Here is a 27,199-nt window from a genome sequence, read left to right as displayed (position 1 = left end):
CTCGACAGCCCAGCACAGGATGGAGTTTGAATGAAGACAAGGAAATTCTTGCAAATCCCCTGCTGGCACACTTGTCTCCACATTAACCAGCTCAGCCCAGCGTATTTCCCGCCAGCCCTTTAGATTGACTCATATTCCAGCGGATATTTCAGATTAACCTTTTTGAGAGCTTTTGGGACGATCAAAAATCCAACAGCAGAATCAGTGTCCAAAAGCAACGAGCAGCCAATGTGTGCGATATCTCTGCGTGAGGTGTTTGTTCATCTGGAATGAATTATATCGGTTCCGTTTGACAGCTTTAACAGCAGTTTTTAAATGTAAAACACATTTTATGCCAGATTTTGCAATACACATTGTTTTATTCAGCTACTTTTCTTGCAAGATTGTTAGCATTCAAGCTCTGTGTAATGGCAGTAAAAAGCATGACAGGGTTATTTATTCCCTGCAAAATTGATTGTCAAACCTTGTCAAGCAACAAGGTGCAAATAATGTTTGAATATGGATTTTGTTGTTTACAGCCGGATCTCTGATGAAGACTGCAAAACGCAAAATGAGATCAGACAGATGAAGCTAATCTCTTTTCAAGCATTTTAACTCACACATTGCATTGATTAATAAAACAATATCATGATGTAATTGACACATAGAAACAGAATTTGTAAACTACCAGTCAAGGTTTGCACACACCTGCATGTTCTTTATTATTAGAACAATATTTAATTACATTTTTTGAGCAATAGTCTTCACAGAATAAAAATAAAGTATGCGAATCATGCAGTGGTCAAAAATGCCAGAAAGATACAGTAAACCATCCTGATATCATAGTGAAGAAAAGCTTGTATTTATTATCATGATTGGACCTTTATATAGATATATAGTGGCTATAGAATATAGTAGTATTGTAGCTTCAAATACAAATAGTTTTAATCATATCAGCAATTTAGTTAATATTTTAAAGTGCAATCAAATTTTTTTTTTTTTTGGGCAAGTGTACTGTTTTTTTGGGCAAGTGTACTATACTTTTTCACATACCGTACAGTATTGTAGCTCCTTTATACCCCGTCTTTCTAAAACACGTTGATTTCTACAAAGCCCCTTCTTCCGAACATAATAACTGTCGGCTGGAACCAGCCAACAACCCTTGCGCTGCACCTGACGTCGCCGGGAGTATGATAGAGCCCAGTGTTCAAAAATTAATCTTATCCACTGATTGCGTCCACTTTCTAAAGGCCAAATAAAGTGCTTTTGCTTTTGCATAGAAACACACAGAGCAACTTCACAACATGACGGTGACAACACTCCCACGATAACAGAAGTCACGGCTTCTTTTTTGCATATGCATTGGGAGTTGTTTTAATAAATTGTATCATTTTTACTTTAAGGAGTGCATTTTACTGTGCAACAGTAATGTTGTAATTAATAATAACTATGAATATTTAAATATTTAATATGTATGTAGTAAATAGAAATATAAAATAGTAAAAAAAAAAAAAAAATTTAATGTTGGCAAGTTGTAATGAAGACCTTTGAGGTTTTCTGTGTTTTAATAAACTGTATGTAAGTATACTAGCCTGATGAGGTCATACTCAACTCTAGTCAGAATTTGAGTCTGATGCTCCATTGGGCTGTGATTATGGGGCGTGTTTCAACCCAACCAGGAAAGACATCAATTGGATAGACCTACAACCAATCAGAGCAACGAAGCGACGCTTTGTCAAATGTCAACAGAGCTCAACTGCACTGTGTTGCCAAGTCCGTGTTTTTTTCCCGCGGGTTGTTTTCTATGTCCGCGGGTTGAAGTGACTATTATGTGATATATAGACCCATGAGTGCGAATTTTAGCAGCAACCTTGCCAAAATAACACACATTTTACCCCAAACACCCTTTTCCCCACGGAGAACCCCCCGAGAAGCTATTGTTTAGGGATAGTAGTTGGCGGGTTTTGTTGTAAAAACTTGGCAACCCTGTCTGCATGCGTGCTGAAATAAACGATCTTAGCTGGTGTTGTAAAAAAATAAAATAATTTAATGATACACAGAGTACTTACCCAACATGATCATCATTTCTGAGAGAAATTGTGAAGGTGATGCAGATACAAACAAGCTCTCCGTTTAGGATTCGAGTAAATATAACCCAAGCCCCTTTGATGACGTGATGATTACGGTACTGTTGATCATCTGTCCGTCATCGTCTAAAGCCCGCCCTGATGATTTCATTGGTCCGAACAGTTTCTGTTTGGGGATAATTACTCCTCAATGGAGCGAGGCCAGACCGAACTGCCCGACCTAAAATTTTGTGGGCGGGGCTGAGTTCAGCTGGCATCCAGGCTAGAAGTATACTATAGTGTGCAATAGTAATACATTTTTGTTTTAATTTCCTCAAGTTAAACCAAACTGTTATCTTGATAGCGTGTCATGAAGACCTTTAATATATATATATATATATATATATATATATATATATATATATATATATATATATATATATATATATATATATATATATATATATATATATATATATATATATATATATATATATATATTGTGTGTGTATATTGCGATCATATTTCTTGAAGTGGTGAATTGGTGGTCATTGGCCTATATGTCTCTGCCAAAATAATGTCAAGCATAAAATCAGAAGAAGAAGAAAATCATGAGCGTAAGTTCCGTCAAGCGTGTGTGAACGTTATTCTGGTGGTGTATGCGCTCAGCATTGGTTTCCAGGCAGTCAAAGGCATAGAACGTGCTGCTGTAATTATCTGCCTCAGCATTAAAAATGACATAATGGATCACCCCTGTGCTTTGGTGTACTCAAGTCTGTTGTTAGCTCGTTGGCCATAACGTTAATTACATTTACATCAACTCCTAACAGCCTCCGCCCCCAATCTGCGCCTGTTGTCATGGCAGAATCTCGTCTTTCCATTTCACGTTGAACAATGTTGCTTTAATGACTATAATTAGTTTCACTGTGTTTTAACTCTTGACATAACTAATTTTGCTCATTATACAGTAATGGTTTACCGTTAGATCTTTTATATAGCATGCCACAATAAATACACCATCTCATCAAAGCTCTGCCCACATAAACACTGAATAAATAAGAGACGGCTGTCTCTTACTGACGCGCCGCCTGTTGAGCTATATCCTCCTCCGGCGTCGGGAAGCAAACCGAATTAACAGACTGCTTCAGCCTCGGCTTTGCGTCTTTCACCCTCAACATGTTAATGTTGTTATGGTAGGTTGGCTGCAAATGTCAAGGCACATCCTGCTATTAATAGAGCTCTAGTTTTACAGTTAACATCTGGGTCATGGGCTTTTTTCTTCTTCTTCTTTTTTTTAACAGCAGTTAATTCAACATGTATCCATCAAAATCCAGTGTTTTTGACAAGCCACTTTGCACTATGCAAATTTAAATAGATAGACTCTAATAACAGCTTCTGAATTAACGTTGATTCTTGCCGCCGGTGAAAACAAGGCTCGTGTGTCAGAATAATAATAGTGGCAGTCCAATCAGAGCCTCCATACTGTGATGGAAATACACACAGAACAAACTAACTATTTATTATACAATGGGCTCAAAAATCAGCATAGTCGCTGTTAATTACCCGATGAACCAGCTGAGATGTGTGGAAGGCATTGCATGCTTAAAGGGATAAAAAAAATATATATATATTTGTTTTATTGGTCACTGATTATTTCATTGTTTGTTTAAATGGTTACATATAGTTACCACCTGTCAGTCATTATGTATTACTTAGAATAAAATACTCTTACAATAGCTGTTCTGTTAAAGGATTACTTAACATTAAGCCTTGTATCAGTAGAAACCCTGGAGTATATTCGAATGATTGTGCTCCCCCCCCCCCCCCCCCCCCACCCCCATAACCCCCTTGAAACAAGAGATTTATGTATGTTATTGCTGGAAAAAATCCTCAGATGAAGCAAATATCTTCATTTTGCGTTATCGGAGGATTTTTTTGGCCAGAGGCTGAAGACTACAGCCAGCAGAGGAGATATTTCTGCATGTTTTCCATGGGGCTTCGGACCTGTTTTAGGCTTCTGCTTCGTTTTATATTTTATTAATTAAAATAAACAATGAGATGTGCTGCAGGTGGAAACAACACAAGACTATAATAGCTTACGCGACTGTCAAGATTGGTGTCGCAGAGTGTTCAGAGTCCGCTTCAGCAGCAGCGCGTGTTTATTCAGCAGCTGCTAGAGTTATGGCCGTTTTACAACTGGTTCCTTCATTCGTTTTCTCTGAACAGGTATCTATCTGATTGCGAAATTTCCAGGAGTAGGCCTAAATGCCTTCTGGGATTCTTTCGAGACGTATGTAATTCCGATCACTCAAACAAACCAATTCAGAAGGTGGTCTGAAAGCATTTCAGACAAAACCGGACAAGTGTAAATGTATCCTGTTGTTTAAACCACATGTGTAAATTTTACTCTTGCTGTGAGGGACCAAGCTAGCCTGACAAGCCAGACCCACATCATGATGTTTGGTCTGGAAACTCACCATTGACAGCTCAATCTGAGGGGCGGATAAACGGTCGTCTTTCAAACTCCCTCTGCACGCGATAGGATAGCGCTACACCAACCAGAGCAACGAAGATGAAGCGGAGCTCGCTGACAGATTAAACATTCACCGTATCCGGTCGGCTAAACTCCGAACACATCTTCCCTTCTTAAGAATGACTTCAGTGCCGTTCTTTGTTCTTTTCTCAGAGAAAAGCTTAACTCCAAGTCTTCCAGAGTCGCGGTCAAAGCTGATTCGAAAGACCGCCGCCGTTCGCCAGTTTCTGTGTTTACTAGAAGCACGCAAACGCAACTCGGCCGTCGTCATTATGGCCCCGCCCAACGACTCTATACACGATGTGATTGGTCCGGCAAGAGTTAGGCGATTACAGCTCAGAAGGGCATTGAGAGTTACTAGACAACACTCGCGGCAAATTAGATTTGCTGCCGCTAGGGTGTGTCTAGATTTCTAGGCTAGGACCAAGCAGTCAAGGGCAAAGAACACAGGATTTCCAACCAAACAATTACTTATTAAATAAAAAACAAAAACAAAGTTAACAAATTAAATTACTTGAAAACTGAATGAAAATAAAGTCCGATCTGGGACCAAAAAAAGGTACACTGAACAGAACCAAACTTAAAAATAATCAAACCAAACTAAACAAAGAACAAACATGGCCTCCCAAATGCCACACATTGGGAAACGTATACACAAAGGACTAGTCCATTACACACACATAGGGAACAACACACATCCATTAACACAATTAGAATAAATGAAACTACGTGACAAAGAATTTACTTAATTAATTCACAAAAAATAAACCAACAGGTCATAAACAAGTTAATATACACAAAACAATAAAATAAGCTAAAAATAAACAATTATGATTTTATTAAATTGTATATGCATTGGGAGTTTTATTTTATTTTTTTATATAAAAAGCTCCAGACTGTTGTTGACTGTCTTTTCTCAGTCTAGAAGCACCAAATTCAAACATATTTTCACATTTCTACTACATTAATGACCCAGTTTAAATACAAAGCTTAATGCTCAATCACTGAAGTAACCCTTTAATAACCCTCTGCTGATCTGACTGTCTGTGGGCGCGGATAAAAAACGCGGAAGTAGTTTTCACCAAAGCTCTGGAGTATTTAGTGTCACTTTGTTCATTTACATATACCACTGACATTGTAACATTACAAAGCAGGTTGAAGTTACACTTCAGTTCGTAAGATAGATCAAACACACACCCCAGTTTCTTCATCGACATGTAAATCTGACGTACAGTTGAACTGAGAAATGAAATAAAGTTGAACATATATATCTTTGTTTTCTCTAAGGAAATATCTGTTGAATTCTTGACGAATGTATATAATAAGGACACCCTTAATTAGACGCGTTTATGCTGGGAGGTGCGTGTGTGTGTGTGAAGCCTTCAGTGTGTTTATTGGCCTTGTTCTTATGCCTCTATAGTCTTTTAATATTATTTTAAGCATGTTTAATTGCCAGTGAGAAATACTGAGCTCTGCTGTTATTGAATGTTCACTTGTCTGCCTGCTTGTGTTTGAATACTGATTATTTTTAGTGTATCCTAATCCTAGAAGGTGTTGCACTTCACAGTCAGACACTAGATGTTTTACATCATAGCATAGAGAGCGTTGCTTCATGAATTAAGTGTGTGACTGTAGATGTGGGTGTAAATAAGTAGAAAGTAGGAGTAGAAATAAATATGTTTTTGATTTTTCAGTAAATTAATTTCCAGAAAATGCTTGCAAGTAGGGGAGCGCGGGGCACAACCTAACGCGGTAAGTTGTAACACACACGGTTTAACACTTTCCACACATGCCAGGAGGATGAAACTCAGTGTATTTAATAGATGCCATATCAACATTATTTAGAGAAAAAAATGCGCCAAAATTACTCTTTGGAAGATATCACTGAACATTTATTTAACCAAAGCAAAAGTACATTTCTTACTGAAGTTTATTTTTCATCTCTCTCTTTTATTTTATTTTTAAATAAGAGAAATCTGATATTATTGTAATCTTATATCTGTAAATGAACAGTTGAGATGTTCTTTAATGCTGATTTCACAGCAGAAGACGCGAGCCGGGGTTTAAATCCCAGTGGAGCAGACGGGGCATGTTGTCACAATCAGCCTCCATTAGAAATATGATATTATATTATATACTTTTATGAATTCTTTTGAGAAACCACGAGAAAAAGGTGAATAAAGACTGAGAGTCAAACTCAAAAAATAAGTATATTTTTAATGATAAAAAATGCCATTATTTTATTTAAAAATGTAATAATTATATTTTATTGACAAAATATTTCAGTGAGTCTTGTATATGTTTTTGATTATATCAGGTGACATTTTAATCTGTTTTATGTAATAATGTTCTCCACCTATGGGGCATGTTGTCACAATTCACTTCCATTCTTTTGGGGTAAATCAAGAAAAATTTTAATAAAGCAAAACCACATAATTGTTCTAGATATTAATGTGTGAAAAAAATGCTCTGAACCCAAGTGGATTTACACAAACTGAGAAAGTCAAAAAGCGTTAGTTAGTGCCTCAATCTCCCCTAAGTCTTTTTATTGGTGAAAGGAGCTGTTTAACCTTAAGAAAATAGTCAACTGTCCACCCAGGAGGTCAAACTGAATATTATATGACCTATTTTTTATTTTTTATACCTGTCATGAATCCTGTTTTGTGCCATGCCATGCAGTCCTATGGTAGCCTAGAAATCTAGACGCACCCTAGCGGCAGCAAATTTAATCTGCCCGCAAGTGTCGTCTAGGAACTCTCAATGCCCTTCTGAGCTAGCCCGACAACCCAGACCCACATCAAGATGTTTGGTCTGGAAACTCACCATTGACAGCTCAATCCGAGGGGCGGATAAACGGTTGTCTTTCAAACTCCCTCTGCACGCGATAGGATAGCGCTACACCAACCAGAGCAACGAAGGTGAAGCAGAGCTCGCTGACAGATTAAACATTCGCCGTATCCGGTCAGCAAAACTCAGAACACATCTTCCCTTTTTAAGAATGACTTCAGTGCCGTTCTTTGTTCTTTTCTCAGAGAAAAGCTTAACTCCAAGTCTTCCAGAGTCGTGGTCAAAGCTGATTCGAAAGACCACCGTTCGCCAGTTTCTGTGTTTACTAGAAGCACGCAAACGCAACTCGGCCATCGTCATTATGGCCCCGCCCACCTACTCTATACATGATGTGATTGGCCCGACCAGATTGAGAGGAATAGAGCTCAGAAGGGTATTGAGAGTTCCTAGACGACACTCGCAGGCAGATTAAATTTGCTGCCGCTAGGGTGCGTCTAGATTTCTAGGCTACTTCTGAGCTGTATTCCTCACAATCTGGACGGCCCAATCACATCGTGTATAGAGTCGGTGGGCGGGGCCATAATGACGATGGCCGAGTTGCGTTTGTGTGCTTCTAGTAAACACAGAAACTGGCGAACGGCGGCGGTCTTTCGAATCAGCTTTGACCGCGACTCTGGAAGACTTGGAGTTAAGCTTTCCTCTGAGAAATGAACAAAGAACGGCACTGAAGTCATTCTTAAAAAGGGAAGATGTGTTCGGAGTTTAGCCGACCGGATACAGCGAATGTTTAATCTATCAACACCAATAAGACACGAGGGGCAGGGATCTGAGCAATCTGAGCATGTGGCAAACTGAAAGTCCATGAAAACAGAAACTAACTGAACATAATGTGACAATACCATGGTTGAACTTGGCAAATGCATTCCATTTGAAAATAAAATATTTAAAAAAAATATATATTTATATAGCTACTTTACCTTAGCTACCATACTTGCAGTGTAAGTACATGGATATATTTTTAAATATAAAAACATGTGTGGACACACGTTTGCATTGTATCAAATGATTCAGTTAAATGTTTGTACAGAGTAGTCAAAGACATTTGAAATGAAACTTTAAAAATATGTTATTTTTTGTTTTACCGGTGAGGTGGGAGAAACCAAAATCTCCTCATTACATAGCAATCTGATGTGGCAGGACTAGCTGCTTTTTATGCCATGATTTTATGTTAGATAACAGTTTATCTAACATATCTTTCAAACAGAAAGACCATGAATTTTGTGCCAAGAATTATGTTGGAAGGGCAGGGTGCACTAAGAAGAAATTTCACCAGAAAAAGCCTGCTCTATTTAATACCTCTGAAGCGTCGCATTGGTCCGAAACCCTCGCAGTGCTCAGGGCAGATTTGCTCTCAGTGAGGCTGGAGTATTGCCGCTCTGAACGCTTGACTGTATTTGCATAGTGAAGGATTATGGCGGGCCGGCAGAATGGCCCCTGCGGTTTCTGAAAGGATCCCTGGAGAAATGTTGAGCGATTAGCTACTTTAAATATCCTGCTGAGGGACCGTCTTTTGATATTAGGCCCTCTGTGGATCATTAAGATGATGAGCTCAGAGGGTCAGTTTTATTTAATGAACGTTAGCCCTTCCGAATCGTGTTTCAAAATCAAGACCAACATGGTAACATACTTCAGGAAAATTGTTATTTTTGTTACGCTAGTGCAATGGAAGGAAGCAGAGAGAATGCGTTTGTGGAAGTTGTGAGAAGCCTGGGGTGCTGGAAAGGTCTGTGAGTGAAGTTTATTCCAGAACTGTGTGTGTGTGTGTGTCTGTATTCTTCTTTTGGGATGATAGAGTGCCTACACTTCACAGGAAGTAGATTCCCTCTCAGACTGCAGCGATGGAGGCTTATGGCAGAGGAGATAAGACACAATAAGAAGCGAGTACACCTCTTCACACCTGCTTAAAGTGCTCGATCAGCAGAAAACACACATGTGAGCTGCGAGAAGGAGAGGAAATTAAAGGAGGCTCCGCTGTCACAGTCAAAAATGGGAAATTTGGTTGTAATTATTAGTGGTTCTCGCTAAAGCAGATGTGAAAGACGGCTTAAAATCAGCAGCAGCTTTTTTAATTCAGCAGCTTTTTAAAAAGAGTTTTTTTTTTTTCTATAGGAACATCATAGGGACTTGGGAATATAGGCTCAGGCATCCGCCCACAACATGTTACAGTCATGCATAATACAAAGATAATGTCTGTGCCTGTGGTAATAGTGCATTCGCTGGTTTTAGTAGTGGTAATACAAACACATGTAATTCTGACAGAATGGTTAAAGATGTAAAGATGGTTTGACAGTTTAGCTTTGATCAAAACAGCATTCATTCTTAATATGCCAGAGTTTATAATTTCCGGCATGTTTCCAACACTCGGCTTCCACAATTGCATGCATTCAATGACATGACAGACCGAGCACGCATTCACGGGATGAGGAGTAAACGCGCATGAATGCATAATGTACAAGCTGTTTGTTAAATCAAAATATGTGTTGGCTCCAAACAACCACTGGATTTGCAGCGTTTTACAGACAATAAGATGAACAGCCTTTGTAGTATTTCAGCTCCTATACGTCAGGTTGTGATATGTAAGCAGTTATTCAAAAGTCCCATCCATCAGAAAAGCAGAGGGACACTCCCAAAGACATTACAACGTGTTTTATGCGGTGAAATTTAAAAGGTTCTGTCTTACTGTCAGACTTCTCGGATCTGTGTGTTTTATGAAACACACACCAGCCCTGGTTGGGCTTTCTAAAAAGGGGAGGCCACTGATAAATGGATGGGTGTGTGTGAGGGGAGGAACACAAGCTATGAAACTGGGTCTATTAAAATAGTTCAAAGCTTGTATAACAACAGTTTGCACACTCATTTTTTAGTACCATGGTATTTTCTGAAGTAGCAGAGAGTGCTGTGGTGCATGACTATGAAAGCACAGGTGAATTAACATGCGATCATGTCTGATGTCAGTCAGCCTGTGCACAACCCTAGAGCCGGTTCTTTCTGTCCAATATAAAAGTGTATTTCTGTTGCATTCGCAGCTTAGGGACTGGACTGTGCTGTTCTTTTTCCTTGATACGGAGCTGCATGAGAGGCTATTCCCCAGTCGCTGTGCTTGCGGATGGAGACTGGCTTTTTCCATTTAAAGGAGTATTGCAGTCTCTTTGATGAAATATAGACGAGCGTTATGCATAAAGCCTTTGCTCACAGGTTTTTAGATGTTTGAAGATCTGTGTTATACATTTTATGGGTGTGTTTGTTTGTTTTTTCAGTTTTTTTTTTAATTTATTTACATTTGCTTTGCACACTAAACTGTCATTATTCATGATTAATATGCTTTTCTGTAGTGCTCTAAGCAATGTTAATCCAACATTTTACAAACTCTATAATTAGTTGCTAAATGTAAATGTAGTCCTGAGGGGTTTCACTTTCAGATTGTTTGAGGCCAACAGTATATGAAGAATGTTTGCATGTAAAAATTAAAAATTTAATGAAAAAGTAAAATTAATATGATGGATGGATGGATGGATGGATGGATGGATGGATGGATGGATGGATGGGTGGGTGAATGTGAATGGATGGCTCGGTGGATTGGTGGATAAATGGATGGATGGATGAATGGATGGATGGGTGGGTTGGTGGGTCAGTGATGATGGATGGATGACAATGGATGGATGGATGGATGGATGGATGGATGGATGGGTGGATGGATGGGTGGATGGATGGGTGGATGGATGGGTGGATGGATGGATAGAACAGTGGATGGATGGATGGGTGGACAGTAATTGACGGTAACTGGAAACTTCCCTCATTTTCAGAAATAAAAAGCAATCGCAACCGTTTGAATGTGTAACTTGTGTCTTTTAAATCATGGTTTCTGCAGTTCATAAACAGGCCAGCTGTTGTTGTTCTGGTGACCAATAGATGAGCAATCCACAGCTGTGAGTCTCAGAGCCGATCATCACGTCTGCATCACCCGTAGCGTTCTTATCTCAGCCAGCAGCTTCTGAACATTAGGACTCAACCTAAAGGCGGCTAAGTGTGTGATGTCTGTCTAGCTGCCCATTAAGAGCCTGAGAATGAGTGATGTGACGTGACAAAACTAGGACGCTCTCTTGATCCGACATCAGTCGCGTGCCATGTGGACACGGTGTAATCCTATATTTATTTATTATTCCACATTATAGCCATGATAGATGATGGCTGGCTGATGATATATTGTAGGCCGCCACTGAAATCCTCTAGTACACTGTAAAAAAAATAAAAAAATAAAAAATAAAAACAACTCGGACCCACTTTATATTAGGTGGCCTTAATATAACGTAATATTAAGTACTATTAAGTACTTATGTACTAACGTAATTAATAATTTGATACAATGCACTTATTGTGTACATAATTGTTTTTACATTGAACTTACATTTTAAAAATTCCTGCATGTAATTACGTCTGCAATTAATTCCTGTAGTTACATCTGTAATTACACAGTTGGCACTTCCCTTACACCTAACCATACCCTTAAACTGACCCACACCACCACACCTGTCCCTAACTCTACCCTTAAACTGACCCACACCACCACACCTGTCCCTAACTCTACCCTTAAACTGACCCACACCACCACACCTGTCCCTAACTCTACCCTTAAACTGACCCACACCACCACACCTGTCCATAACTCTACCCTTAAACTGACCCACACCACCACACCTGACCCTAACTCTACCCTTAAACTGACCCACACCACCACACCTGACCCTAACTCTACCCTTAAACTGACCCACACCACCACACCTGTCCCTAACTCTACCCTTAAACTGACCCACACCACCACATCTATCACTAACTCTACCCTTAAGCTGACCCACACCACCACACCTGTCCCTAACTCTACCCTTAAACTGACCCACACCACCACACCTGACCCTAACTCTACCCTTAAACTGACCCACACCACCACACCTGTCCCTAACTCTACCCTTAAACTGACCCACACCACCACACCTGACCCTAACTTTACCCTTAAACTGACCCACACCACCACACCTGACCCTAACTCTACCCTTAAACTGACCCACACCACCACACCTGTCCCTAACTCTACCCTTAAACTGACCCTCACCACCACACCTGACCCTAACTTTACCCTTAAACTGACCCACACCACCACACCTGACCCTAACTCTACCCTTAAACTGACCCACACCACCACACCTGTCCCTAACTCTACCCTTAAACTGACCCACACCTCCACACCTGACCCTAACTCTACCCTTAAACTGACCCACACCACCTCACCTGTCCCTAACTCTACCCTTAAACTGACCCACACCACCACACCTGTCCCTAACTCTACCCTTAAACTGACCCACACCACCACACCTGACCCTAACTTTACCCTTAAACTGACCCACACCACCACACCTGACCCTAACTCTACCCTTAAACTGACCCACACCACCACACCTGTCCCTAACTCTACCCTTAAACTGACCCTCACCACCACACCTGACCCTAACTTTACCCTTAAACTGACCCACACCACCACACCTGACCCTAACTCTACCCTTAAACTGACCCACACCACCACACCTGTCCCTAACTCTACCCTTAAACTGACCCACACCACCACACCTGACCCTAACTCTACCCTTAAACTGACCCACACCACCTCACCTGTCCCTAACTCTACCCTTAAACTGACCCACACCACCACACCTGACCCTAACTCTACCCTTAAACTGACCCACACCACCACACCTGTCCCTAACTCTACCCTTAAACTGACCCACACCACCACACCTGACCCTAACTCTACCCTTAAACTGACCCACACCACCACACCTGTCCCTAACTCTACCCTTAAACTGACCCACACCACCACACCTGACCCTAACTCTACCCTTAAACTGACCCACACCACCACACCTGACCCTAACTCTACCCTTAAACTGACCCACACCACCACACCTGTCCCTAACTCTACCCTTAAACTGACACACACCACCACACCTGACCCTAACTCTACCCTTAAACTGACCCACACCACCACACCTGTCCCTAACTCTACCCTTAAACTGACCCACACCACCACACCTGTCCCTAACTCTACCCTTAAACTGACCCACACCACCACACCTGTCATTAACTCTACCCTTAATCTGACCCACACCACCACACCTGACCCTAACTCTACCCTTAAACTGACCCACACCACCACACCTGTCCCTAACTCTACCCTTAAACGGACCCACACCACCACACCTGTCGTTAACTCTACCCTTAAACTGACCCACACCACCACACCTGACCCTAACTCTACCCTTAAACTGACCCACACCACCACACCTGACCCTAACTCTACCCTTAAACTGACCCACACCACCACATCTGTCCCTAACTCTACCCTTAAACTGACCCACACCACCACACCTGTCCCTAACTCTACCCTTAAACTGACCCACACCACCACACCCGTCCCTAACTCTACCCTTAAGCTGACCCACACCACCACACCTGTCCCTAACTTTACCCTTAAACTGACCCACACCACCACACCTGTCCCTAACCCTACCCTTAAACTGACCCACACCACCACACCTGTCCCTAACTTTACCCTTAAACTGACCCACACCACCACACCTGACCCTAACTCTACCCTTAAACTGACCCACACCACCACACCTGTCCCTAACTTTACCCTTAAACTGACCCACACCACCACACCTGATCCTAACTCTACCCTTAAACTGACCCACACCACCACACCTGTCTCTAACTCTACCCTTAAACTGACCCACACCACCACACCTGTCTCTAACTCTACCCTTAAACTGACCCACACCACCACACCTGTCTCTAACTCTACCCTTAAACTGACCCACACCACCACACCTGTCTCTAACTCTACCCTTAAACTGACCCACACCACCACACCTGTCTCTAACTCTACCCTTAAACTGACCCACACCACCACACCTGTCCCTAACTCTACCCGTATCCCACCTCAATATCAGCCAAGGTGCTTTGCAAGACAATTTGAACACAGTAAGTACATTGTACTTATTTTTTGATGTAAGCACATAGTACTTAAGGCCACCTAATATAAGGTGGGGTCAAATGTTCTAGTAACTGATCATATCTACATTTTTCACATAGCCAAATTGAATTTCTGTGAATTGATGCAATTTAATTAACAGAAATTCAATTTGGCCAACTGAAAAATTTCGATGTGATCAGTCACTAGAAAATGTTCAGTTGGAGACCAGATTTATTTTATTTTTTTACAGTGTAGACTCTGCAGTGTGTCTGTATGTTGACTTCATCACCGGGAGCAAGGCCAACCACATGAGACGATCAATATTTTCTGTTTTTCTGTATTTCTATATTTTTCCCATGGTGAAAATACAGCAGGTGTTTAAAGGAATACATCACCTAAAAATTGAAATCCTGTCATCATGTCTTCTCCCTCGTGGCATTTTCTAATCTTCTCACAAACGGAGATGGTATGTTCAAGCAGCTGTTTGCAATGAAATTGAATGGGAATTGACATGAGCTCCAAAAATGGCAAAAATAATGCATACAATTCATGAGCTATATCTTCAATCAATGGGGAAGATATAATAATTAGCAACCATAGGCTTCATGACCACTGTTATTGAGGTTTTATGGTGCAAATTTGCCAATTTTGGAGTTTGACATTTGTCTGTCACCTTTTACTTTCACTGCATGTAAATGAAGATGAATTATTCTGCCTGAGATCTCTGTGCGTGATCCACTGAAGAAATAACCAACAGATGACAGATTTTTCCTTTATGGATGAGCTGTTTGTGTAGAGCCTGGGGAGCCCCAGAGGACTGCAGTACAGCGCTGGGGGTCGGTCTGTTTTATTATTATTTATTTTTAGTTCTAGTTTTATAGTTTCATGGTTGGCAGTCTTGTAGTGATTGACGATTTCTTCAGTGCAAAATACTGAGAAACGTGACTATAGTGGGGTAAAAATTATGATATAATGCCTTAGAATATAGTGAAATAAAGTATAAAGTACAGCTAAAGTACAGATACACTCCAAAAAATATACTGTTGAACAATTAAAATTATGTGGGTATATATATATATATATATATATATATATATATATATATATATATATATATATATATATATATATATATATATATATATATATATATATATATATATATACATACATACATACATACATACATACATACATACATACATACATACATACATATACATATATATATATATATATATATATATATATATATATATATATATATATATATATATATATATATATGTATATATATATATATATGTATACACCCACACTATTAGTAGTTTTATTCTTAATATTTATTATTTTTGTCTTTATGTTTGCGCTTATATATCTACATATTGATAACATTCTAAGTAATTTTAAGTCTTGAACAGTAAACTCTCAAGTGTTGGCTTTGTAATGGTTATGAGTCTATGCAAAATTAGCAGCAATCTTTTTTTATTGGGATAAGAAATTGGATTTATTGTATTTATTGGAATCAAAAATGTTAGTCATAACTACCTGTTTTTGCAAAAACAGTTTCATGTCTTGTAAAAAAATATTTCCAGTATGGCCACTGCATTTTCTTAAATCACTGACCATTGGCAAGTTTGGCCAAAAGTTATGTTGTGCGTGCGTGCGAGTGTGTGTGTGTGTGTGTGTGTGTGTGTGTGCATACCTTAGTGTGTTTGATGGTCCACAATTATCTCATTCACAAGTGCTAAATAACTTAAATCAATAGTAATCTAAAAGTAATCAAAAAATAGTCACAATGCATTACCCAAAGTGAGAATACTCAATTAATGTTACTAACTGTAATATTTGTAATGCAATTTGTAATCAGTAACAGACAATTTTCAAGTAATCTGCACTGTATATATCATCTTATACTTCTGTGGGTATTTTGAAGCGGTCACTAGGATGCAATAGTCTACATTTTTCGAGCAACTCAACTTTGCAGAAGCATATTTCATTAACCAGGTTAACATGTTAACAACGCTCTGAATCACTCGTAATTCAGTTTAGCAGTATGATAGAGGTAGTGGAATACGTTTTTCATACATCGTATTTAATGACGTTTTTACCTTCTGTACGAGCGTTTCATTAGTTGTACGGTTAGAGAGTCTCCACAGGTAACCTCCTCATGCAGCAGGACTCGTGTGACGTTGTAAAGCATTGATTATACTCGACGTGTCCACATGAGCGAGAGGGCGCGCGGCCAAAATGGCGTCAACGCGGAGTGGCCCGTTGTGTGTGTTGGCTGCACAGCTCCGCATCTGAAGATGAACAAGTTCTCGGCAAATCTAGCCGAAAATGACGTCTCAATCTAAGCGGTAACCTCCCGCAATCTCTCTTGGAGTAAATACAGAAATAATGGAAACTGCAGTTCTTCAACTGGCCACTAGGGCTCCATAAGGAGTAGAATCTCATTGAGCCCCATGTTAAAATGCCCAACTTTACAGCAGAAAAAGACATGTTTACAGTCTGGTACAAATTGTGGTTTTGGCCTATACGGCTAATTTTGACCTACATGATAACTCTGAGAGGGGTGAATTTTTTTTATAACTTATTCATTTACATTACATAAAGCCTTAAAGTTCTGCATAATTAAGGGCGGGGCTACTTTGAGTGACAGGTGGATAGCCATTTATCCGCCGTCTATAGTCATTGCGTCACCTCAGCTCCGCGCACATCCCGCCTCTTTGCCCATTTTCTGTTATCCGGGAGTGACACGCGATGACTCGCTCACAAGATGGCGACGCCCAGCTCGCCCCAACTTTAAGCTTCAGAACGGCTTATCGGAATCCTATGGGTGACGTCACGGACACTACGGCCATATTTTTATTACAGTCTCTGGTCTCGTCACACCGGCCCTTAGTTTGCACATACAAATTAGATGCTTCTATTTACAAAATGAGCCTACAAAAGCAGAAATAAGCCCTTTTAAATAAAGATCCATTTTTAAACAAATACATAAATAAATCACGACACTAAAATGTTTAGTGAAATTAGGAAATATTTAAGCGATCGTTCATTTAGTTGCATATATTTTGTTCTCATGGCACAAGTAATGATATCAAGCCACGGTTTACTGAGTTTTACACGATTCTTTTGTAGTGTGGTTCTGGTGAAATGTAGCCTAAATAAATATCATCACCTGTGTGCATTAGCCCACTTCTTCTCTACGCTTTTTCCTGAAGGTTTATAGAACAATTACTCCGAGTCGCCCAATTACTCTGCGACGGCGAGCACGTCGAGTATAAACGCCTCACCCGTTTGGGGAGGAGCGCGCGGAGCCAGGCCAAAGTATAAACTAGGCTTAAAGCTGCCTGTGGTGTGAATGGCGTGGCTGTGGAAATGTGAACCGGATGCCAGGAAGAAGATGTTTAAAGTCATCGCATCCCGTCACTGCTCAGCTTGACGGCAGCTGTCACTCACGTCTCCTCAAATCACCGCAGGACTTCTGATCGCTTTGCCGGTGTAAACACACCATTAGTCTTACTGAATGTAAAACAACTGGGATGTTGTGTGTGTTATTCCCTGCACATTCACATATTCAGCCGTATTATTACGCCATCGATTGTCCGGTGGTGTCATCACACACACACACAGAGGCAGGGTCGTCTGTATTATTGTGCTCCTTCATATATTGAGTTGATCATTTTGACCCTCAGGTCATGTCCATTTGAACCAGGAACAATGCCCTGCTCCCTAAAGCTTTGACCTGTGCAACCCTTTCGCTTCTTTTCTGCTGGGTTATTATGGGCTGCCAGTGTTGTGGGTCTTTCTTCACCGTTTTCCATACTTCCAGTAAGGCCCTATGATTTCTGTGATGTGGAAAACACGGATGAAATCGTGGAATCCAGTCATAAAAAATGGGGGGAATGTCAAGGAATTTGGCAAGTTTGCATTAATAAATCAAAAGTTGGGCTGTACACGTAATCAAATTACAATATAGACTGGTGTCTGAATATTTAGCAGCAAAAACTATTTAATGTCCATTTGAACCAGGAACTAAAAACCAAAAACTATTTAATAATGATAATAAAATATGTTTATTTTTTATAGCGCCTTTCAGGAACCCAAGGTCGCTTTACAATGTAGTACAAAAACAATCGGCCTGGTCATTATCACAAATAAACAAGCTGGTGTCCAACAAACAACTCCAGATAGACAACAGCAAAGAAGTTAGACAATCAACTAGTCATGAAGCATAAAATGAACTGATGTAAGATCACTATAAAGGCAGAGGCGGTGCGAGAGATCATTATTTACTGCCCAGAGAAAAAAGGTGAGTTTTAAGTTGGGATTTAAACAACTGTAGAGTCGGTGTGTTACGGATAGTCGAGGGCAGCGTGTTCCATAATGTAGGGCCAGTAACACTAAAAGCTCTTCCTCCCATAGTAGTGCGTTTAAACTTTGGTACAACAAGCAGATTATCATTGCTGGATCTGAGGGTCCGGGCAGGGACATATCTGTGAACTAACTCGGCAAGTTATAGTGGCATGACAGACCATGACAGGCTTTGTAGACTAAAACTAACAGTTTAAACTGGATGAGCTGGCCAGAGGAAGCCAGTGAAGTTGGTTGAGGATGGGTGTGATGTGGACAGATATTTTATTAAATCTTAGTGCTCGGGCACCATATGGAGGTGATGTATAGCCTTTGATGGTAAGCCGCTGTATAGGGCGTTGCAATCGTCAAGTCGCAAGGTTATGTAAGTGTGAATAACGGTTTCATTAAAGTTGAGGGATCAGCGGATACGTACAATATTTTGTAAGTGGACAAAGCATGTCTTAACTGTCTGACCAATATGTAAGTCAAAAAATAATGAAGAGTCAAGCAAATTTTGCAAATTTTGTGATTTAGGGCCCATCAACAAGATTTCAGTTTTTTCAGTATTTATTTGTAGGAAGTTATCAGTCATCCAGGTTTGAAGTTCCTGGAGGTATGAGTTAACAGAAGCGGAAGGATTAGCTAAGTTGGTTTAACTGTGAAATAAATCTGAATATCATCAGCATAACTGTAAAAGTAAAGACCATGGCGTCTGATTATCTGACCTAGTGGCAGCAAGAGGACCAATTACAGAACCTTGAGGTGCACCATGAGTGATAGTAACGGCACTGGATCGATATTTACCTATCCTTATAAACTGCTGTCTATCTGATAGATACGAGGTTTTTTAAATATGAATTCTTCATGTACTTCTCCAATTAATAATACGATTTTTTTTCCAGGAATAATTATAGAATTTTTCTTCCATGGTTTCATTTTAATATTAAAAACAATATATTAATTATAAAAAATTTTAATGCCTTCATTTGAGTACCAGTGTTGATAAAACAATTGTATTAAATCATAAATCCAGAAGGAAATGTTTTTTTTTTGTTGTTGTTGTTGTTTAAAAAATATAATATATTGATTATAAAATTTTAACTAAACTATTAAAAAATGGAATCTAGGAAAATTAAAACGGAAAACAGATTTATTTATTTGTTTATTTGTTTGTTTGGGGGGGGGTATTTGATACAACTAAATACATTTCATAGGAACCTAAAAAAGTCTTACTTTTAATATATATATATATATATATATATATATATATATATATATATATATATATATATATATATATATATATATATATATATATATATATATATATATATATATATATAATTTTTATTTTTTATTTTTATGAATTAAATAAATTAGACATGCTTTTTGATTAAAATATATTTTAACCATTTAAATGTTCTATTAAGCAATTCAATGAAAATTCAAATGGATTTGAAATGTCCCTGTTCCAGTGTGATTTAAAATGGGATGTTACATGATATAATTGTCTGTAGTTTAAGGATAATATTTGACCAGTGCTTTGCAGATTGTGCTTTGTTTCAGAAGGTGTTATGATGGTGGTGTGTATTATACAGCGTTATGTGTGCTAACTGCTGACAATGAGTCCCAATGCACACTCCCATAACGCTCATAATTCACACTTCAGGGACAGAGATTCACAAGTCTCCAAAGTGAGGTGTGCCGTAAAGTTCAATGCAGAAGAATACTAATCAAACCACCATCAGAAACGCCGGCTGCCAGTTTCTCTAATAACGAGTGTTACATCATACCACGAGTTACGTTACCATACGATCATGTTAACCGGCGTTTTAAATGTAGTGTTTGGCTAGATAACTAGCTGTCCTTGCCAAGGGGGTGTGGGGTTTATGTGACCGTAAGATAAATCTGCTTTCTGGAAACAACAGTTAAAGGGTTACTTCAGCGATTAGCATATGGCTTTGTATCAGTAGAAACCCTGGAGAATATTCAAATTATTGTGCTTTCCCCTCTCATATCTCCCTGAGACGAGAGATTTATGCATTTTATTTCTGGAAAAATTCCTCCTATGATGCAAAATGACGATTTTTGCATCATAGGAGGAATGTTTGCCCAGAGGCTAAAGACTACAGCCAGCAGAGGGAGCCATTTCCGCATGTTTTGAATCCGGCATTGGGGGATGGGAGATTACACTCAGCTGGCAGGGAGAGCTCAGCTTGCAGACAGGATCATTTAAACGGAGCTATTGTGAGCAATGTAAGTCTTTTAACTTCTCAAATTCATTTCTATGAAAGTTAAGCTTGCAAAGGCATGAACTGAAACGCGCCAGACTGAACTCGCGTTGTGAATGTATGCCGCGAATGTAGTCGCGATTACCTCAGCTCTCATCACTCCTGCAGTTAGTGCTCAGTGCTGTGAGACTCGCGCGGTGACTCACTCATTATATTGAACAGACACGTTCAGTTTTTAATTGTAGTGTCTCTAACTCAGTCACAGTAATGAAGTTGTTGGCGTTGGGAATGGCCTCACAGGGCAGCGAAGCATTCTGGGAATTGTAGTCTTTCATCCCCATGGGACAAAAATACATTTTCTGTCTTTTCTCAGTCTAGAAGACACCAAATTCAAAAATAATTTCACATTTCTACTGCATTGATGACCCAGTTTAAATACAGATTCATCTTCCCAGCGCTGAAGTACCCCTTTAAATCTGTTAGCAAAGCATTCATTCATCCCTGTTGGGTTGAAAATGGGCAAACCCAGCGGTTGGGTTGTTTTAGCCCAGTGAATGTGTTGGTTTAGCCCAATGAATGGGTTGTTTTAGCCCAGTGAATGTGTTGGTTTAGCCAAATGAATGGGTTGTTTTAACCCAGCGGTTGGGTTGTTTTAGCCCAGTGAATGTGTTGGTTTAGCCCAATGAATCGGTTGTTTTAACCCAGCGGTTGGGTTGTTTTATCCCTGTGAAGGGGTTGTTTAAATCCAGCGGTTGGGTTGTTTTAGCCCAGTGAATGTGTTGGTTTAGCCCAATGAATGGGTTGTTTTAACCCAGCGGTTGGGTTGTTTTATCCCTGTGAAGGGGTTGTTTAAATCCAGCGGTTGGGTTGTTTTAGCCCAGTTAATGGTTTTTTTAAACTAGGGGTGGGGTTAAATGTTTGCCTGACCTGCCTGGTAGTTTTATTTAACTCAAATATGTGTTTAAAAAATACTGAACTGCTTGCTTAAAATGAACCCAAATAGGTTGGAAATTAACATTTATGAATATGTTTAATTAATTAATATGTATTGATGTTTAATACATTAACATTATTAATAAGTCAAATTAACAATAATTAAACAATAAACATGTATTCAATTGCGTATAATAAATGTTCACATTCTGATTATTGTTGTTGACTCTAGTAATTATGTCTGATTTTTAATTTCCAACCTCTTTTGGGTTCAGTTTAAGCCAGCCATATAGTCATGTTCAAAAAATAGTTGGGTTAAGTTAAACTGCCCAGCACCATTTGTCCATTTTCAAGCCAACATTTTTTAGAGTGCAGCATTGACTAAAGAAATTACTCGCTACGCAAACAAATAAATCTCATATAAAATACATAAGCATAAGCATGCTGCTGTGTATTCATGAATATGTGTATGTGTGAGTCCCGACCGTGAGCACTCATGAAATCCAGCCCCAGTGGCCACAGGAGACTCTTTGGGAACGCATGCTCACATCAGCTGGAAACGGTAATGCGTCTCGGCAGACCACTTGTGATCGGGTCACCAAAAGCGCATGTAAATACCAGGTGGAACAAGGCCTCAGGTGCTGGGAGCCGATTTCACCACATCAAACACCAACAAGTTGATTTGTTTTAGACAAGTGTGAACTTTAATATGGAGAGAAGTCGACCACGAGTGGCTGAACACATCAACTAGACTTAGATTTCCTCAAAGAAGCCGAGTGGGGTTTGCCCATTCACACTGCCGGAGTCTCTATGATATCTGCTCTCCACATATAGCTCTTGATCTTCACACTGTATGCTACTGAACGCTTATGATGTAGAGTTTTTATTATTGTTATAGCTGTGAAATATCAGAAGTTATTATTTCAGTACACATATAGAATATCTCTTCATTGATCATCAGCTTCACTCAAACATTAATGTTTTGTCAGATTATGCTCAAGATGTTTTAAATATGGATGAGAAAGGGAATATTTTGAATAATGTCCTGGTTTGTCTTCTCCACATGATGAAAGTGATCGGGGGCTGGCGAACTCCGATTTAAAAGTATTATAAAATTGGTCCATACAACTTTTGTATTATAGTTCTTATTTTCTGAAGACAATAGCTTTTATGAAAAACTCAATGAAACTGAAATGGTTACTCACTGAAAATGTACCAAATATTATTCACATTTGTCTATATTCAAAGATGCTGTACAACATGCAAGGTTTAATATCAAGGTCAAATATCATTGGTTCTTGCTTGTATCATCATTTTATTTTTCCCTAGTTCATTTTTCCGATTTAAATTAATTTATTAAAATTAGGGGTGTAACGATTCGTTTAACAACGATTCGATTATTATCACGATTTGAGGTTGTTGATACGATTTAAGGACGATATTGGTTCATTTAGAACGATATGATCCGAAACGATTCAGTGACTTGAAACCAATTCAGCAACTTTTTAGCCAAAAATTTAAATGAGTGTGAAAGTTTTATTTCAGCTGAATCGAATTGTTACACCCCTAATTAAAATGTAATAATTTAATTCATAAAATCTTTACAATTAAATAAGTTAGTGTTAACAATACCACTTGAGGCCTATTATTAATGTATATATATATATATTAATAAATATATTTATTTAATTAATCATTAATAATGTAATCAGTGGATTGAAACAAATTGGGAAAACACAAAGTAATTCATAGATGAATAATTGTTCTGTTGTGCGACATTCCTTACATTTGTTTTTAATAAACTGTGTATTTATGATCATAATAAAAACGTCAATCGCAACCCCCATGCACACAAACTGATCACAACTATAACGTTATTCGGGACTGATAGATCCCGGACGAGCCCCCATTAAATATTACAATCTCCCACCCTTGTCTAAGGTTGGAATTAGCAACCACTATGTGTGGGTGGTGGCGGCAAAAAACTGAACACTACCACACTGCTAGTGAACAAACCCGATTTATTACGAAAATCAAGGTATTTCCCAGATGTGAGATAATAACAATAATAATATAAATAATGATAAGAAATAACAATAAGGAATATAGGCAATAAATGTAAAAATGCTAAACTTAAACCGGGGAAAACAAGACAAACAGTGGCACCAAAGAAAAGAACAAAACGAAAGAAAACCCCAAGTCTAACTCAAGTTCAACCTCTAACCTAACTGATGAAAAGAAAATGAAGAAAAGCAAGTCTTCAGCGTTTCCCACGCACTAACTTCTACCTATTCTCTCTAAAAAAAATCAAAACATACAGAAGTGGTGCTTACTTCGAAACTAGGGTGTCTATACATCATCATCACTGCGTATTGCAAAATGTACGTCACGTGACATGCGACCTGTCCAGTTTTCCCATGGTCCACAAAGGTAGGCAGATGCACCCAGAATAGCCCAGGAGAGAATGAACAGACAACGTCAGAACCTACGACAAATAACTAACTCAACAAACGGGCAGATACACAAAGAAACAGGAAAACTAAGCCGTCCTCGCGTCCGTCTCTGTCGCTCTTTTAAGCTCTGGCGCGGGACAGGATGATGTCACACCCGTTTCTGATGATGAACAGTTTCATAAACCAATCAGCCGTTCCGTGTATAAGGCTAGGCTTGTCTAAGAAATTGACAGGGAGAGAGAGCGAGAAAAAGAGCACACACACAAGCACACACAACTGTACAATAGTATGATATTTCTTTCATCATTTCTTTAAGTTAAACCACACCTTTATTTTGAAGGGTTGTCCTGAAAGACCTTTGAGGATCTGTGTGTATATATGGAAATAGTTTTTCTCAAATGAAATGGTGAAATGCTGCTGAAAAGACTCTCAGGAGATTAAGTTCATGTTCAAAGACACGGAAAACACCAGTAGCACCATGCGTGCTTCAGTGTGTGTGTGTCTGTCTGTGTGTGTGTGTGTGTGTGTGTGTGTGTGTGTGTGTGTGTGTGTGTGTGTCAGCCGCTCATTCGCACAGACTTCATATTTAAACACACACTTCCATGTTATACAGTATTTATGACTGGATAATGTGACTCAGTCCATGTTTTCCACATCACATCCACCGGCATGAATGACCATGGCACACTGTGTCTTGACTCTCCATATCTAAGTGTATAAAAATGGTTAATTTGAGTTAGGTTGAGTTAGTATTCATTTAAACAAGCTTACTTGAGGGGAAAAATATCAATTCTGTTTAGTCCTCAAATCAAATGTTAAAAACACTTCTCACTCGAGTACTAACTGAATAGGACAAGTCGTGATGTTTAAAGTGTCCCAAGATTAGGCTGGATATTTCCTCTCTTCTCTCCGGAGATCGGCTGTAGCGTCCACAGGCTCCAGCTGATTACAAGCAGCCGCAGGTGTGTGTGTGTGTGTGTGTGTGTGGATGATGAGGTGGAGGATGAAGAACTTCCTGCCAGGCTTTGTGCAAATCAGCCCAAGTTTGGATAGGAGCTGAGGAGTGATAAGTGCACCTCCAGGAAGATTCATATTGCCTCTGTCTGGTGGATACTGCTCCTCTAGATACATTATAAATCATTTACAGAGTCATTTTGGAAGGCAATATCCGCTACTAAACTCCAGCTTTTCTCCTTGTTATTATTCCAAGCCCTCCGAGGGATGGAGGTCTGAGGGTCTTAAGCTTTAAAAATTGAAAATTGATCAGTGGCTGAGCAGGGAACAGTTTCTCTCCACTGGGGACAACCCTCCTCATCATTAGCATTTACAGTGTTAGCACAGGCGCCCGCGAGCCACTTACAAAGCAGCTTTCCAGGGTTGGGGATGAGGACCTGTGCCTGAAACATCTGTTATTTAATACATTTCTGTCAAATTTGGAAGGAGAAGTTGTCTTGACAGAAAAACCTGCATGTTTTATTTACTGATTGAGTGGCTCTCAACTGGTTTGGCTTCAGGACTTGGATTTTACATTGGATGAAATAGCTTTTTAACAAAAATACCCTTGAACAATTGAAATGCATGAATACTACTATAAACCGAATAATCTTAACAATTGTTTAGTAATCAGCATAGCACATTGGTGAGCATTGACTTCTTTAACAGGGTATGTTGGGTGGCGCAACGTCAAAAAAATGCACCAGTGCTGATCCTTTGGATGGTTTAATGGGTTACTACATACACCGGGCAGCGAAGCATTCTGGGAATTGTAGTCTTTCATCCCCATGAGACAAAAATACATTTTCTGTCTTTTCTCAGTCTAGAAGGCACCAAATTCAAAAATAATTTCACATTTCTACTACATTAATGACCCAGTTTAAATACAGATTCATCTTCCCAGTGCTGAAGTACCCCTTTAATAAATGAGACGCTCGCATTCGCTCTAGACTGTGTTAGCTATTAACTTGCTGATTCTCATGACACATAGCTACACAGCCAAAAGTAATACGACTGACCATTTATTGAAAGTAGCCTTTATGTACCTGTTGAGGCATGCCTTTACATGCACCCGTCAGAGCTGTGATTTTAACGTTTGGCCTGATTAACACCGGTTTACATGCCTTTAATGTATAGTCTGTGTTGTATTTTTTTTATATCTTGCCGTTTTGCCTGTGGATTTTGAGGATGAGGGAATGTCTGGCTGCGTCTGAAAGCTCAGGCAGTGACTTGTTGCCTCGCTGCCCTATCAGACAGTGACTTCACTGGCAGCGTTTGCACACCAATGCAGCTCACAAAAGGTCTGAGGCAGCATAATGCTCTACAACAAACCAGAGCGAGCTTTGGCGATTTTCTAGCAAATGTTTAATTACTACAATTCAAATTCACAGCTAGAAACAAACACACACCAGCCACAACTTTCAGACGGCATATTTGTTTGCTAGCTCAGCTGGCACAGGATTGTAGGATATCAAAGACGGTGAAGGATACATCTATACTGCCTTCAAAAATCCATCAGATGAAGGTAGACAGGATCATTGGATTTAGACTCGCTGTGTTCCTCTCCTATCTCTGAATCGTTCCCGCGGATGAAGCATTTTTCAGTTTTTAGACGCAGCCCCTGTCCATGTGTTAGCATCTGTCTAATTTGGCTGCAGGCTAATGTTAACCAAGTGACTGATGAACCAAAATACTGTTGCATTTGATTGGGCACACAGGCTTTGACATGAATGGGAAGCATTTGCTCTTTTGCTATCCTAACTTTGCAGGATTACATG

At 39.5% G+C, this 27,199-nt stretch overlaps 1 protein-coding gene across 2 annotated transcripts in view; it reads left to right on the top strand.

Moving 5' to 3' along the window:
- Window positions 1–27,199, top strand: part of nlgn3a (neuroligin 3a) — a 282,714-nt gene that overhangs the window by 44,949 nt on the left and 210,566 nt on the right. The window lies entirely within an intron of this gene.

The sequence above is a fragment of the Pseudorasbora parva genome, chromosome 11 (genome assembly GCF_024679245.1).
Source record: "Pseudorasbora parva isolate DD20220531a chromosome 11, ASM2467924v1, whole genome shotgun sequence".
NCBI lineage: Eukaryota > Metazoa > Chordata > Actinopteri > Cypriniformes > Gobionidae > Pseudorasbora > Pseudorasbora parva.
Note: the sequence above shows the minus strand (reverse complement) of the source record. Positions and strands in the feature narration are given on the sequence as shown.